Source organism: Ursus americanus, chromosome 8 (assembly GCF_024610735.1).
Source record: "Ursus americanus isolate L20-20 chromosome 8, mUrsAme1.1.p, whole genome shotgun sequence".
Classification (NCBI taxonomy): domain Eukaryota; kingdom Metazoa; phylum Chordata; class Mammalia; order Carnivora; family Ursidae; genus Ursus; species Ursus americanus.
The window spans coordinates 40,396,253-40,411,448 of record NC_142134.1 but is presented as its reverse complement, the minus strand read 5'-3'; the positions used below and the strand labels follow the sequence as shown (position 1 = coordinate 40,411,448).

Genomic DNA, 15,196 nt, shown 5'->3' with positions numbered 1-15,196 from the left:
AAAGAAAGGTGTTGGGGGCGCCTGGGTGGCTCAGTCAGTTAAGCATCTGCCTTCGGCTCAGGTCATGATCCCGGGGTCCTGGGATTGAGCCCTGCATCGGGCTCCTTGCTCAGCGGGGAGCCTGCTTCTCCCTCTGTTCCTCCCCCTGGCTTGTGCTGTCTCTCACTCACTCACTCTCTCTCTCAAATAAATAAATAAAATCTTTAAAAAGAAAGAAAGGAAGGAAGGAAGGTGTTGAGAGTTTGAAAAGCACCCTGAGAGCTAAAATGAGCCTTTCACCAGTAGGTCAGCTAATGCTGTGAAGGGAAACAATTTTTTCAATCTTTAGTCAACAAATATGTGTTGAGCATCTCTCATGGGCTAGACACTGTATTAGAAGCTGGGGATATCTGATGAATGACAGAAATCAGTCCTCTGCCCTCATGGAGATTATAGTCTAGTGGGGAAGCAGATAAGTAAAGAAACAACTGAATAAGAGCATGTAGACTGTGATGTGCTAGGGAGAGAGAGGTGAGATGATGGCAGGTAAGGGTAGTAGGAGGAGGCAGTTATGCCACTGCTTTACATGAGGTAGTTAGAGAAGGCCACTGTGAGAGAGCGAATCTAAGCTGAGACCTGAAAGACAATAAGAATGTGTGAAAAGCCATGTAGATGTGCAAAGGCTACAAGAAAGAGGGAGGCTTATGTGAGGACCAGAAGGGCCACTGGCATGGCAGGAGGATGGGGAGTGAGGGAGATAGGAGGCCAGGAAAAACAGGTCTTGGTGGGGACCCTACAGTAGGGAGTTTGGCTTAAAAGGAGGCCTTTGAAGGTTTAAACATAGATGGAAATGATTCTGAATAGACCTCATGTCCTTGGCTGAGACCGCCCTACTCTGATCATTCAATTCTCCAAATTACTGGGTCTCCGTTTTAAATAAGATCATCTCTGCTCTCATGCTGAAGGGTAGAAGTTGGGCTGTCAGAAATTCCAGAGACCCATGAGATTCCTGAATGGACTGGGCCATGTTAATCAACTTGCATGTGTTTCCATCCCTTCATCTGCTTTTAAGGTGTTGGAATTCAGCATTAAAAGCCTCCTCCTGTCTGAGGCCTGACAAAGCAGAAAGAAGCTCAAGACCATATCATTGATCTCATGACATCTGGAGTAAAGATCAGACCAGGTGATCTTTAAATTAAAAGTACAGATTTCTTTTCATGCCGCCTCACACTTAACAACTTAAACTAAGCAACAGACACTGAACTGGTGAATGATGCATTCATCAAAAATCTAGGCATATTTACGTATCAGAGCTACAATTAACCTTAATTGAGGCTCACCCATCTGCTCCCCATTGCCCTGCCCTCACCCCCACCTACAGAGGAAAACCCAACCCACCCTCCACCTGTAACCCAGAAAAATAGAAACTGTTTTATGAGAACTTATGGGCCCAGAGCCCTTTTACAGAGTAATCATCTGTGTCCTGTTCCCTATAACGCTGGACTGGACTATGGGTTATGGAAAACAGGCTGACATCTGGAAGAAATGTAGGGAAAGTGTACGTTCCAGCTGGAAAGGTAGCATTCAGGCCCGTTTTCCTTTCCACTGAAGGATTGTCTTTCCTTGGTCACTTAAAGTGTTCCTGGCTCCTGCTTGACTTCTTTCTTTCATTTGTCCCACAGATATTTTTTGAGCAGTTAATATATGTCATGTAAAAATGTCTTTACGAGTCTTTTCTGGGATGATATAGCGGAAGAGCTGGAATCCTGAAGTCAGGAGCCCTCAGTTTTAAGTCCATGGAGAATCTGCTTGCCTGGAACAAATTGTACTTCCCAAAATTTTGGTATCTGCTTTGGCAACCTAAAGGCTGCTCTGGGGATCAAATATAATAATGAGTATGAGAGTTCTGTAAATCCTAAAGTGTTTCAAAATGATAGTTGGTTTTTGAGGATATTGCGTTTGTTTTACGATGGATCTCCTTGTGGTCGCTCACAACCTCTAGCCAGAGGACGCTAATGGAGTTTATGCTTTGCTTGTACGCGCTCCGTCCAGGGCCCACTGAGCAGTCCTAACAATGTGTTCCGGTAGCCATATGTCTTTGTAAGGTTTGGGAAATAATGATATATTAACAGCAATTGGTTAAGACCACTCTTTCTTCTCCGACTTTTTCACCACCAATCTTTCCCTATTGAATGGTGATGAGTGGCAATAGGCATTTTTGGTGTCTGGCCAAAGAGAAGTGGAGCTGGAGATACGTGAAGTCTGGGCTGAGTGGCACGTTTCTGTAGTTGGCAGTCGCTTCCGTGTGTAGTGAGGTTGTCACCCGGCCTCCTAGGAGAGGAATGGTTTCCAGGAATTCTCCTGACTCTACAACGTCAACTCATTTGGCACCATAACATCAAAGTTCAGGGTCAAGGGCAAAATGGTGACATGAACATGCCCCATGGTACCCAGCACCCAGTAATGGAAGAGCAATAAGGTTTGGAACATATGGGACCAAAAGCTAGTCTTCAGAAAGTGTTTTGAATTATTAGGTGTATACAATCGTAAGTAGAAGATTCAGTTCTCATTTACATCTAGTTAAAAGTTTGTAACTATCAGAAATAAACTTGATAGAACAGTGCACACAGTTATTAAACCATCAAATGATTTTCTTTTTTGATGGGAATCTTGCAAAGTAGGATTGATTACAATTCCTGGGTTTATAGGTCATGAACCTGTGGCCGTAGTACCAAGAGCAAGCATATCTGTGTATGAAGTCAGATGTTTATGCATGACATCAAATCAATCACTTCTTAGCGTATCTGATGCTCCTTGTGCTAACAAAATCTGTTGAAGCAAACGTTCTGTCAAAACTCCCACACATACTCATTCATAAATCAATGGAAGTAATATAAAAATTATTTAATCACATCTTGCGGGTCAATACAAGAAGCAAGTTAAAACTGGTCTTGTAAGCCTTAATTTCAGATTAATTTTGTATATTTTTTAGAATTACTGATCATATAAAAATTACCCCAAAGCTTTCGAGAGGCATGCTGGACAGTAAATAAATAAAAATAATGTTATATTTTTAAATTCGATGTTTGTAATATTTTCCAGCTTTTTTACATTTGAAAATTACTACGATTTCTTTTCTCATTTGAAATATGTATTTTGTGTTTTCTATGCATACGTAATTTCGTACTATTCTTTTAATGAGGGCCCCCTAGCTGTGTAAACTCCAGGCCCATCAAAGCCTGGATCCAACCTGCCTGATTTGGTGAAAAATGTGGTTCCTCCACCCTGTTGTAAGCACAAGTCCAGGATCCCTGCCACACTCACAGCTCCACCCTTCATGGGAGAGCTCTGAAGCCAAGAGTGCACACTGCAGACGGGAGGACCTGCCCCCCAGGACAAGAAGCAGAGCATCCCAGAGTCTGCCAGTGAAAAGAGTCTAACTAATGGGTTCCTGGAATTTAGGGTTGGAATAGGATGCCAGGAGAGAGGAAGGAAGGAAGGAAGGAAACTGAAGTGGTTACCAAGGCAAATGCCTCTCTGATAAAAGCCATACAGAGCCAGCTCAGAGTGAAGATATTAAAAGATTGTTTACACATCTCACCCCACAATACTATTTCAGCAACAATAACCAGAGGGAAATACCTCTGTGGTGGAGAATGTTAGTTGTCTGCCAAAATCCTCTCCCTCCTTCCATAGATGTCAATTTTAAGCCAAGCATATAGACACTCATGTAGAGATTTCATTTCCCGGCTTCCTTTGTGACTGGCTGCGGCCATGTGACTAAGTTCACCAATGGGATGTGAGTGGGAGAGCTGTGTGTGACTTGTGCCTGGCTTGCTTTGAAAAAGAAATTGCTTCCTTGGACTTTTTCTTTTCCCCACCCTGCCGTCTGGAAAGTGACGAGTCTTATTTTCAAACATGCAGATGAGAACAATGAATTGAGCCAGAAGTTTCCAACTTTTCAGTTCATAGTATCTTTAGTATCTTGGTAATTTTATCACAGTTCTCCTAGGCCAAAAGAAAGAACTAATGGTTCTGTTTCTTAAGTAGATTTGTCCAAACAACCTAATAAGTACTTATGTCCTAACAACTTAGTGTCAAGAACTGTGACGAATCTGAGATTTCATCCTATTTGTAAGCTAATGAGTTAGGCAGCCACATTTCACAGAGGTTGGCAGAAGACATGAGACTCCTAGGTCAGAGAGAAAGGAATGCATTACTCATGGCAGTAGCAATACTCCGTGTGGGAGCATTAGCTCTGGTTTCCTGAGCCTCCATTCCATGTGGCTGTGTGACGAGGGCTGTGTGACACCTGCACACGCAGGGGGTTGTGTTACAGGAGAGGTAACCTGAATCTCAGGTTGCCACGCTTTGGTAATCTGAATCCTTTATAATGGGCAGTAAGCCTGCCTGATCTCTGCCCTGGAGGGAGACATTATTTCTGTTCAACTAGACAGTAAGTAGACTTGCTCTTTGTTCCAGAGAGAGTCATCATTTCTGTCTTCTAAGTCTATTAGCTATATAAACATCCTTGAAAAGTTTGGATCAGAGGCAGTAAGTGTCTCTGCTTACAATATATGCAAAACCATGAGAGATACATGGAGCATCGTCTCCCAACGTTTAGAAGCCATTTACAAAAAAAGTAATATACATAAATCAAAAGAAAAAATATTTTTACTTTAAAACAATTGCAGTCACTTCGTAATAGGACGTGTGCACCTGCTGGGCACTGCACAAATCCTCAAACCTTGCAATCAGATCGGACACCACCACCCCATTCCCTGTTCCACATTGATTTTCTCATAGTACTTGCTTTTTATCATAGCAACCACCAAAAACCTAGCTTCCCAAAGGTACGGCGTCGTCACAGGGAAGTAGTGCCTTTCTTTCTCAGCATTGAAACTGTGAACTAACTAAAGCTGTTAGCGTATATGGTGTCTGTCAGGTGCTGGGATCCTCTGTTTTCCTCGGAAGTGGAACGAGCACATCCCGTGGTTCTCCTGTGAGTTCACCAGGCTCTCTGGGACAATTTGGTGCGTGGTTGGGGAACTACAGCACGCAGCAAGGGTGGGAGAAGCACTTGAGTCTGAGTGGCTGTCTTGCTAGCCTACGCTACATGGACTGTTCCGTCAAAGAGAAAAAAACTTCTATCTTCTTTCAGTCCAATTTGTGGGGCTTTTTGTTGCAGTGGGCACAGCTTTTATCCTAACTAATACAATCTCCTACATGATTGTGGCCATGCCTCACAGTATAGCATTTGATGACATAGCGTCTGGAAGTCACACCAATGCCTTACTCCCAGGAGTAGCCGGTGTGCCTTCGTTGCCGGCCAGTCTTGGGCCTGGAACCCAATGAATGAGCTGAACAGAACCACATGGATCAGTCTTTTTTTGCCAATCTGATTAGGACTAAGACCCTTTTTTTTTTAAGACTTCGTTTGTTTATTTGAGAGAGAGTGTGAGCAAGCGAGAGAGAGCATAAGCAGTGTGAAGGGCAGAGGGAGAAGCAGGCTCCCCCCTGAGCAGGGAGCCTGAGGCAGGGCTCAATCCCAGGACTCTGGGATCATGACCTGAGCTGAAGGCAGACGCTTAACCAACTAAGCCACCCAGGCGCCCAGGGCTGAGACACCTTAGATCAAAATCCAACCTGACACACCCAGCAAGGCGCAAAGAAAAGAAGCTCGGAAGCAGCCAGATAGAGAGGGCTCATTTCTCCTGCTGAGCAGGCCTGGACGGCTACCGTGGCAGGAAGCCCTGTGTGTCTGTGAAAAACAGGTGCAGGAAAGGCCCTGGCCCATCAGCAGCTGAAGGGGAAAAGAAGAGGTGGCTGGGCTGGCCTTGGGTAGCAGTGGAGAAGCAGGCCCCGTGTTGACGTCTGTAACACGGGTGAGGTGTGCGTGCGTGTGTGCCCACACATACACACGCACACACACACACAGATAGGGGTGAGCCCTGGCACCCTCCAACTCTGCAGCACGGAGAGAGAAGAGAGTGCTGAAGAGCTCCAATCCTCCCACACCCAGAATGAATGACACTTTAATGCACACTGATCACTAGTAAATTTGACCCAATAAAAATCCTAGAATTTGAACAATCCGTGCCAATGTTTCTTCTTGAGGGCAGCATAGAGAAGAGGAGAAAGATGCAGGACAGCGGCGCGCGGCTCTCCTAAAGCCTACACTGTGTAATATGCATAGTTTGACCACTACAGGAAGAATTCCTTTAAGATCTCAAAGGGGTTTGACATAAAACAAGATTTGTGGTAAACTTTAAATAATCTGGAGAATTTATCATGATCTGAGAAGAGATATATGGTTTCAAAAGCAATTACTATATGTTATTACTATTTTTAACTTGGAGATTTGCTTAAACCATGATTTTATTGAAAATAATACTATTGCTTTATTGAAAGAGGAATATATACATGGTAAGAGAACCAAACAGCACACCTCTTAGACAATATGATGGGTGAAAAATGGTACCTTGGGGTTTTTTTGCACCTCTTTAATGATGAAGTTGAGCATCTCTTCCAATGTTTAGAAGTTTTTTCTGCGTATTGTCTCTTCACACATTCACCTGTTTTTTTCTTCTTTTTATGTTGTTGGTATTTTCCTTATTGTTTTGTAAGAGTTATTCACATATGAAGGAAATTTGTCTATCATAACTGTTCTAAGTATTTTTCTGGGGTTCTTCTACTTTGTCAAAGGCATTTTTTCCATGCAGAAAATTTTAATCATTTAATGCTCTCTTTTTATTAATTCAGGGTTTCATGTCTTTTTCTATTCTGAGATTTGTAGTAATTTGTCCAGTGTTTTCGTCTAATAATTTGTGGATCACCCTTTTTAGGTTTGCATCTTTTCTCTACTTGGCATTTGTTTGGCATATAGAATTAACTAGAGATCCAGCTTTCTTTTTCTCTGGATAGTCAACCAATTTTCTCATCAATATTTATTAACAAACTCTTATCCTCTTCTGATTTGAAATGCCACCTTTACCATACCCTATATTTTCAGTTTTTAGTATGATTTCTAAGTTTTCTTTCCTGAGTCATTGATTTGGCACTCTGTTCATGGTCCAGTACTAACCTATTTTAACTAGATAGCAGCTATATTAAATTGAAAGGACCCTATTAGTTGTCTCCTATCAGATCTGCAAAAATTATAATAATGTACATTTGTTGGTGCTCACTTTGAACCCTATGCAACTGCTGGTTCTTTTATTTTTTAAACTATTTTTGAACCTTAAAACTGATTTCATTTGGCTTCACCTGAGATACTTAGGTACTTTGCTAAGCGCTTTACAAATATTAATTCACTGAATCTACACAACAACCAATCAGGTAAATATTATCGTGATCCCATTTTAAAGATGGAACTGAAGCACAGAAAAATTAAGTAATTTGCTCAAGGTCACACAGAGGTAGAAAGCAGCAGACTGGGATTTTACTTTAGATACTCTGTTGTCGCAGTCTGTGCTCATAACTACCATACTTTATACACTGTACAAAAAGGGGTGGGTAGGGGAAGAAGCTGTCAATGAGCAGTGTTTGGCAAGGGTGTGAGAAAAACACATGCATTCTTCCTAAATGTATAAATCGCTACATGTTTTCTAGAAAATAATTTGCTAATGTGCATCAATGTTTTATTTTTATTTTTTTAATGATTTTTTATTATATTATGTTAGTCACCATACAGTACATCCCCGGTTTCCAATGTAAGGCTCGATGATTCATTAGTTGCGTATAACACCCAGTGCACCATGCAATACGTGCCCTCCTTACTACCCATCACCAGCCTATCCCATTCCCCCACCCCCCTCCCCTCTAAGGCCCTCAGTTTGTTTCTCATAGTCCATAGTCTCTCATGTTTCATTCCCCCTTCTGATTACCCCCCCTTTCTTTATCCCTTTCTTCCCCTACTGATCATCCTAGTTCTTATGTTCCATAGATGAGAGAAATCATATGATAGATGTCTTTCTCTGCTTGACTTATTTCACTTAGCATTATCTCCTCCAGTGCCGTCCATGTTGCAGCAAATGTTGAGAACTCGTTCTTTCTGATAGCTGAGAAATATTCCATTGTATATATGGACCACAACTTCTTAATCCAGTCATCTGTTGAAGGGCATCTCGGCTCCTTCCACGATTTAGCTATTGTGGACATTGCTGCTATGAACATTGGGGTGCATATGGCCCTTCTCTTCACTACGTCTGTATCTTTGGGGTAAACACCCAGTAGTGCAATGGCTGGATCATAGGGTAGCTTAATTTTTAACTTTTTAAGGGACCTCCACACTGTTTTCCAGAATGGCTGTACCAACTGTGCATCAACGTTTTAAACATACCTTCCTTTTGACAGCAACTCCACTTCTAAGAATTTATCCTAATGATCTCAGAGTTCAGAAACACAGAAGAATGTCTATTAGAATGTTCACCACTGCAGTGTCTATAACAATGAAAGAGTGGAAGTAACCTAAATGTCTGTCAAGAGGGGATTACTTAAGTAAATTATACTACTTCTTTATGGTGCAGCCAACAAACAGGATCGTGGCTATCTAAATTCTCTGACATGAGAGCCACTTAGGGTCCAAATGGACAGCATAAAGTTGGTGCTTGCCTCTTAATGACATTTGAGACACAGAGAAGCTCCTTGGCCACTTTCGCTTCAAAATACGATTCCCACTCGTGCCTGATACTCCCCCACACATCCCTTTAGGTTGATCCTTGCTCCCTGTGCTCTCCACTGCAGTGTTACCCTGGGAAGCTATAACCAACTGCCTCTAACTGCCTATGATAAAGGCATTAGATGCTTTTCTTTGACAAGAGTTGTGTATAGTAGCACGAGAACATTAAGTACTTCAGTAAGAGTCTAAAACATAGAAACAAATACAGGGAAAAGGAGGAAAGGGAGCCAAAGTGTGTTGAGTACTTCCTGAGGACAATGAACCCCATCTCATGTGTGGATGAGATTCCAAAACAAGCATGTCAAGCAAAAGTTGAATATGATCAAAATGAATCTTGAAAATTCCTTAAGTCACTCAGAAAATACTGTGTATATAGAGTCATGTATGTATTTCATCAATGTGAAACATACATCTTGCATATATGATAACCATTACATATAAAAATATTTCAGGATGTTTTATTACATAAAAGAAACATAGGGGCACCTGGGTGGTTCAGTGGGTTAAGCATCTGACTTCAGCTCAGGTCATGATCTCAGGGTCCCGGGATCAAGCCCCACATCAGGCCCCTGACTCAGAGGAGTCCTTCTGGCCCTCCCCCAACTCATTCTCTCTCTCTCTCTCAAATAAATAAGATCTTTTTAAAAGAGAGAGAGAACTGTATAAAAGGGGCAAGTGTTGTTGAATTTACATGTTACTTGTGTATGTGATATAGTTCCTACTGTATGTAATTTAATACTTTACACAATGCTGAAAGGTGATCTCTATTAGCCTCATTTTGTAGAAAAGTAACTGGGGCTCAGAAAGGTTAACTGATTTTTCCAAAGTCACACAGCTAGTAAGTGCCAGATGCAGGACTTGAACCCAGATTTCCCTAGCTCCAAGGTCAGTTTTATCCACTTCATCACAGTGCCATTCTTCCTGATCCCTGCTCGAACAAGGGTCAGGAGCCCCCTCAACTTATGAACTTCGTGATTTTGCCCTAGATTGGCTCTGGACTTGACCATATGAATGGTAGTGTGATTACTGGATCATTTGGTAATTCTATTTTTAATTTTTTGAGGAACTTCTATACTATTTTCCACAGTGGCTGCACCAATTTCCATTCCCACCATCCCCACCAACAGTGCATGAGGGATCCTTTTTCTCCATATCCTCTTGTTGTTTCCTGTTTTTTATTTTAGCCATTCTGACAGGTGTGAGGTGATATCTCATTGTGGCTTTGATTTGCATTTCCCTGGTAATGAGTGATGTTGAGCATTTTTCAGTGTCAGTTGGCCATATGTGTGCCTTCTTTGGATAAATATCTGTTCATGTTTTTGCCCATTTTTAATTAGATTATTTGGGTTTTTTATGTTTAGTTGTATAAGTTCTCTATATATTTTGGATAATAACCCTTTATCGAATATGTCATTTGCAAATATCTTCTCCCATTCAGATTGTCTTTTAATTTTGTTGATTATTTCCTTTGCTGTGCAGAAGCTTTTTATTTTGATGTTGTCCCAATCGTTTATTTATTTTTTTATTTTTAGTTTAAGCAAAAAGAGATTTAATATAGGGAACTGGATACTTACATAAAATTATTGAAAGGGCTGGAGATACAAGCACTAGGCTAAGCTTATAGGAATTATCCCCAGAAGAGCATTGCAATAAAAAACAAATTTATAGTACTTCCTATGGTACAGGAATTATTTTACATTTTTACATATATTAACTACTTCAATCCTCAGTAGGCATTTTTACCTAGTGACTTGTTCAATAGCACACAACTAATACATGGCAGATCTGGCATTTGAATCTAGGCAATGTGCTCCTAAATCCGTGCTCTTAACCACCGTACTCTATTGCCTCTTTAGGTACTGACCTAGCAGGGGTAAGTTGTTATCTCTGTCAAGATCAAGAGCTTACAGAATTAGGAAGTGGCCTCCCAAACCGCTTGGTCTAGGACCAACCATATACCGTTTCAGTCCCATCCATGCCAGCAAAACAAATGCCCTGTGGCTTGCAAAACCAGGGTCCAAACATTGGCACTTCTGATACTGCAACCAGTAGAAACACAGAGGTGGGACCTGATGATACTTCATTTCAATTATTGTAGGAGTGAGTTGGCTTGGTGAAAGCTTGATGACTTGTAGAACCAAAATGAAAGCGTGATATAGCCTTTAGCTTTCCAACCCCTTGATTTCCATAAGACTACAAGAGATACGAGTGAATTTACCTGCATTGAACGTAGCCAGGCATAATATTGTGTGGATAAGGTGAGCCGAAAACTAAGACCAACATATAGCACTGTTCAGGAGGAGAGAGTAAACTTTATGTTTACAATTACAAATAGTTCTACATTTTCTTTGACGTCAGGACAATTATCACACATGGATACGTCACATCTTCAAATTATCCTGACACAATATGCACAAACTTGTCATCCTGTGTGTATTTCAGCGCTCTACTAGCCTACTTCTTCCCCTTGGCTCCTTCCTCCATCAACAGGACAAAGAGAGTTAGGCAGTGTTATATGATGGACAGAACTGTGCAATATATGCAGCTTTTTTATTCTTATTTTCCTGGTTTATTATGTACAGAATAAACCATTACCCTCATATGTTATCCTTTCCTTTCCCTGAAATAATTCTGGCTTCTTCTAGCTTACAGTAAAGGAACATAGATATTTGTACAGAGAAGAGTCTTCCTAAGTCAGGATCTATTGCAACTTACAATTTTTTTTAAATTATATTATGTTAGTCACCATACAGTACATCCCTAGTATTTGATGTAAAGTTCCATGATTCATTACTTGTGTATAACACCCAGTGCACCATGCAATATGTGCCCTCCTTACTACCCATCACCAGTCTATCCCATTCCCCCACCCCCTCCCCTCTGAAGCCCTCAGTTTTTTTCCCAGAGTCCATAGTCTCTCATGGTTCATTCCCCCTTCTGTTTACCCCCCCTTTCTTCTTCCCTTTCTTCTCCTACCGATCTTTCTACTTCTTATGTTCCATTCAATCGTTTATTTTTGCTTTTGTTTCTCTTGCCTCACGTCAGGAGACATAACTAGAAAAATGTTGCTACAGCCGATGTCAGAGAAGTTACAGCCTGTGCTCTCTTCTAGGATTTTTATGGTTTCAGGGCTCACATTTAGGTCTTTAATTTATTTTTAGTTTATTTTTGTGTATTGTGTGAGAAAGTGGTCCAGTTTCATTCTTCTGAACATAGCTGTCCAGTTTTCCCAGCACCATTTGTTGAAGAGACTTTTTCCCTTTGCATATTCTTGAGTCCTTTATTGAAAATTAATTGACCATATCATTGTCAGTTTATTTCTGGACTCCATTCTGTTCTATTGATCTATGTGTCTATTTTTGTGCCAGTACCATACTGTTTTGATTACTACAGCTCTGTAGTATGTCTTGATAACTGGGATTGCGATACCTCCAGTTTTGTTCTTTGTCAAGATTGCTTTGGCTCTTTGGCATATTTTGTGATTCAATACAAATTTCAAGATTATTTTTTTTTTTTTAAGATTTTATTTATTTATTTGACAGAGAGAGAAACAGCCAGCAAGAGAGGGAACACAAGCAGGGGGAGTGGGAGAGGAAGAAGCAGGCTTCCATCGGAGGAACCCGATGTGGGGCTCAATCCCAGAATGCCAGGATCACGCCCTGAGCCGAAGGCAGACACTTAACAACTGAGCCACCCAGGCACCCCTCAAGATTATTTGTTCTAGTTCTGTGAAAAATGCTGTGGTATTTTGATAGGAATTGCATCAAATGTGTAGATTGCTTTGGGTAATATAGACATCTTAACAATATTTTTTCTTCCAATCCATGAACATGGAATATCTTTCCATCTCTTTGTGTCATCTTCAGTTCTTTCATTAGTGTTTTAGTTTTCAGAGTATATGTCTTTCACCTCCCTGGTTAAGTTTATTCCTAGGTATTTTATTAATTTTGGTGCAGTTGTAAATGAGGCTATTTTCTTCATTTCTCTTTCTGCTGTTTCATTAATAATGTATAGAAATGAAACAGATTTCTGTACATTGATTTTGCATCTTGTGACCGTAGTGAATTCACTTATCAGTTCTAGTGGGTTTTTTGGTGGAGTCTTCAGAGTTTTCTATATGTAGTATCATGTCATCTGGAAATAGTGAAAGTTGGACTTCTTCCTTACCAATTTGGGTGCCTTTTATTTCTTTTTGTTATCTGATTGCTCTGGTTAGGACTTTCAGTACTATGTTAAATAAAAGTAGTGAGAGTGGACATCCTTGCCTTGTTCCTCATCTTAGGGGAAAACCTCTCAGTTTTTCTCCATTGAGTATGATGTTAGCCATGGGTTTTTCATATAAGGCCTTTATTATGTTGAGGTATGTTCCCTCTAAACCAACTTCATTGAGGGTTTTTATCATGAATGGATGTTGGGCCTTGTCAGATGCTTTTCCTGTATGTACTGACATGATCATATGGTTTTTATCCTTTCTCTTAGTGATGTGATGTATCACATTGATTGATTTGTGAATAAATCCCATTTGATCATGGTGAATGACTTTTTTAAACGTGTTGTTGGATTTGGTGTGCTGATATTTTGTTGAGAATTTTTGCCTGTATGTTCATCAGACATATTGGCTTGTAGTTCTCTTTTTTGTAGTGTCTTTATCTGGTTTTGGTATCACTGTAATGTTGGCCTCATAGAATGAATTTGGAAGTTTTCCTTCCTCTTCTATTTTTTGGGATAGTTTGAGAAGATGGTATTAACTCTTCTTTGAATGTTTGGTAGAGTTCACCTGTGAAGCCATCTGGCCCTGGACTTTTATTTCTTGGGAGTTTTTTGATCACTGATTTAATTTCATGCACTTTTCTTCATGCATATTACACTTCAATTAAAAAGTTTTTAAAGTGTATGTGGGATGCTACCATTTGTGTAGAAAACATCTCTGGAAGTACAGTAAGAAACAAACTGCCTCTCTAGTTCCTGTGAACAAGTAAACTGTATAGTAGGGAGAGACTGGGTGGCCGGAGGATAGAAATGGAAGGAAATTTTCACATTATACCCTTTCATACTGTTGAATCATTTTAATGTATTCAAAAAGTTAACTTCTTTTTTGATAGTTTTTTCTAGTTCTTTTTAAGGGTAAGTTTACACTGGGCATGCTGCCCAGTACAATTATGTTTTGTTTGGGAATTATCTAGAGCACTCAAAAGTACATCATCATAAACTGTGGCTTTATTTAGAAGTTGCTGCACTCGGGGCATTTGGGTGGCTCAGTTGGTTAAGCGTTTACCTTCAGCTCAGATAATGATCTCGGGTCCTGGGATCGAGCCCCACTCAGCAGTGAATCTGCTTCTCCCTCCCTCCCTCCCTCCCTCTCCCCCTTTGCCCCTCCCCACTGCTCATTCTCTCTCTCCCTCTCTATCAAATAAATAAATAAAAACTTTAAAAAAATAAAAAAAATTAAAAATAAAAATTGCTGCAATCTGAGGTAACTTGTTCTCCAGGTGAAGAATATACAACAATATAAATTGTCAACCTAAAAAAGATTTTCACAGAAGAGTTTTGAGCATCTTGAAATTGAGGAAGGAATGGTTCAGGAAATGCAGACTATTTCAAAAAACTGAAAGGCAGTTGGGATTCAGTTTGTAATGGAATTTTATGTTATGCCCTCTAAAGAGAAAAGCTTGTCCTGCTCTCCATATGCATTTGAATACATTATAAACTCTGGTAGACAAGTTTTGCACACTGTGTGTTTGCATGTGTGTGTATCTGTGTTATCTCCAATTTGAGTCTGAGATCCTTCAGTCAACAAGATCTTCACGTGTCATGTTAGTTGGTGATGTTGTTAAACACCTAGCTGAGTATCTTTGGGCAAGTCCTGAGATCTCTAAGCAGAACCTGAGCTTTGTTTGGTTTGGTTTCATTTTGTTTTGTCTTTAAGAAAGTCCAAGTACAGATGATGTTATTGTCTTTTTCCCTGCTGACCTGCCTTACTGATCTGCTACTTGATAGAAACAACGTACCACTTCAGACACTCAAGTTCATGGGGAATGTCCTGCCACCCTGACCGCTCTCCCTCAGTGTCGGTGTGAGGCCCCTGCTCAGGCGAGGCGCAGAGTGAAGGTTGGCCTCCCCAGAGCCGTGGTTTGGTGCTGAAGTGGGGGGAGCGTCACAGTGGAAGGCGGGGTGGAGGGTCAGGGGCTCACTGCCAGGGTTTGATGTTCTGTGATAAGATAGAGAGGTGGGAGGGTTTACTGCAAAGAACTGGGTTTTACTTGCTGGGAGTCTGTTCAGCAATTCATGGGCTGAACCCAAGTGCTTTCTTTAAAAAAAAAAAAAATGGTTGTTTGTTTTGGGCTCCAGCTTCCTGCAGTATCAGTTTCTGTCAGACCAGTTTGTTAAAAAAGCACTTTGAGTAAATACCAGAGGCCAGGCTGAAACTAAAATAGGGAGACTTAAAAAAATGTTTTGTTTTTTTATAACTCGAATTTAATTCCCTCTCAGGGTTAAACAAAGTTCTCTTCAGAATAAAGACTGCGCATTGGCTGAGAG

General features: G+C 40.7%; 1 long non-coding RNA gene across 1 annotated transcript in view; it reads left to right on the top strand.

The window, feature by feature from the left end:
• Window positions 1–14,768, top strand: part of LOC148109569 (uncharacterized) — a 33,735-nt gene extending 18,967 nt beyond the window's left edge. Inside the window, exon 3 of the long non-coding RNA XR_015725404.1 lies at window positions 14,657–14,768. This is a non-coding gene — a long non-coding RNA (uncharacterized LOC148109569). The remainder of the gene's footprint in view (window positions 1–14,656) is intronic.
• The last annotated feature ends 428 nt before the right edge of the window (window positions 14,769–15,196 follow it).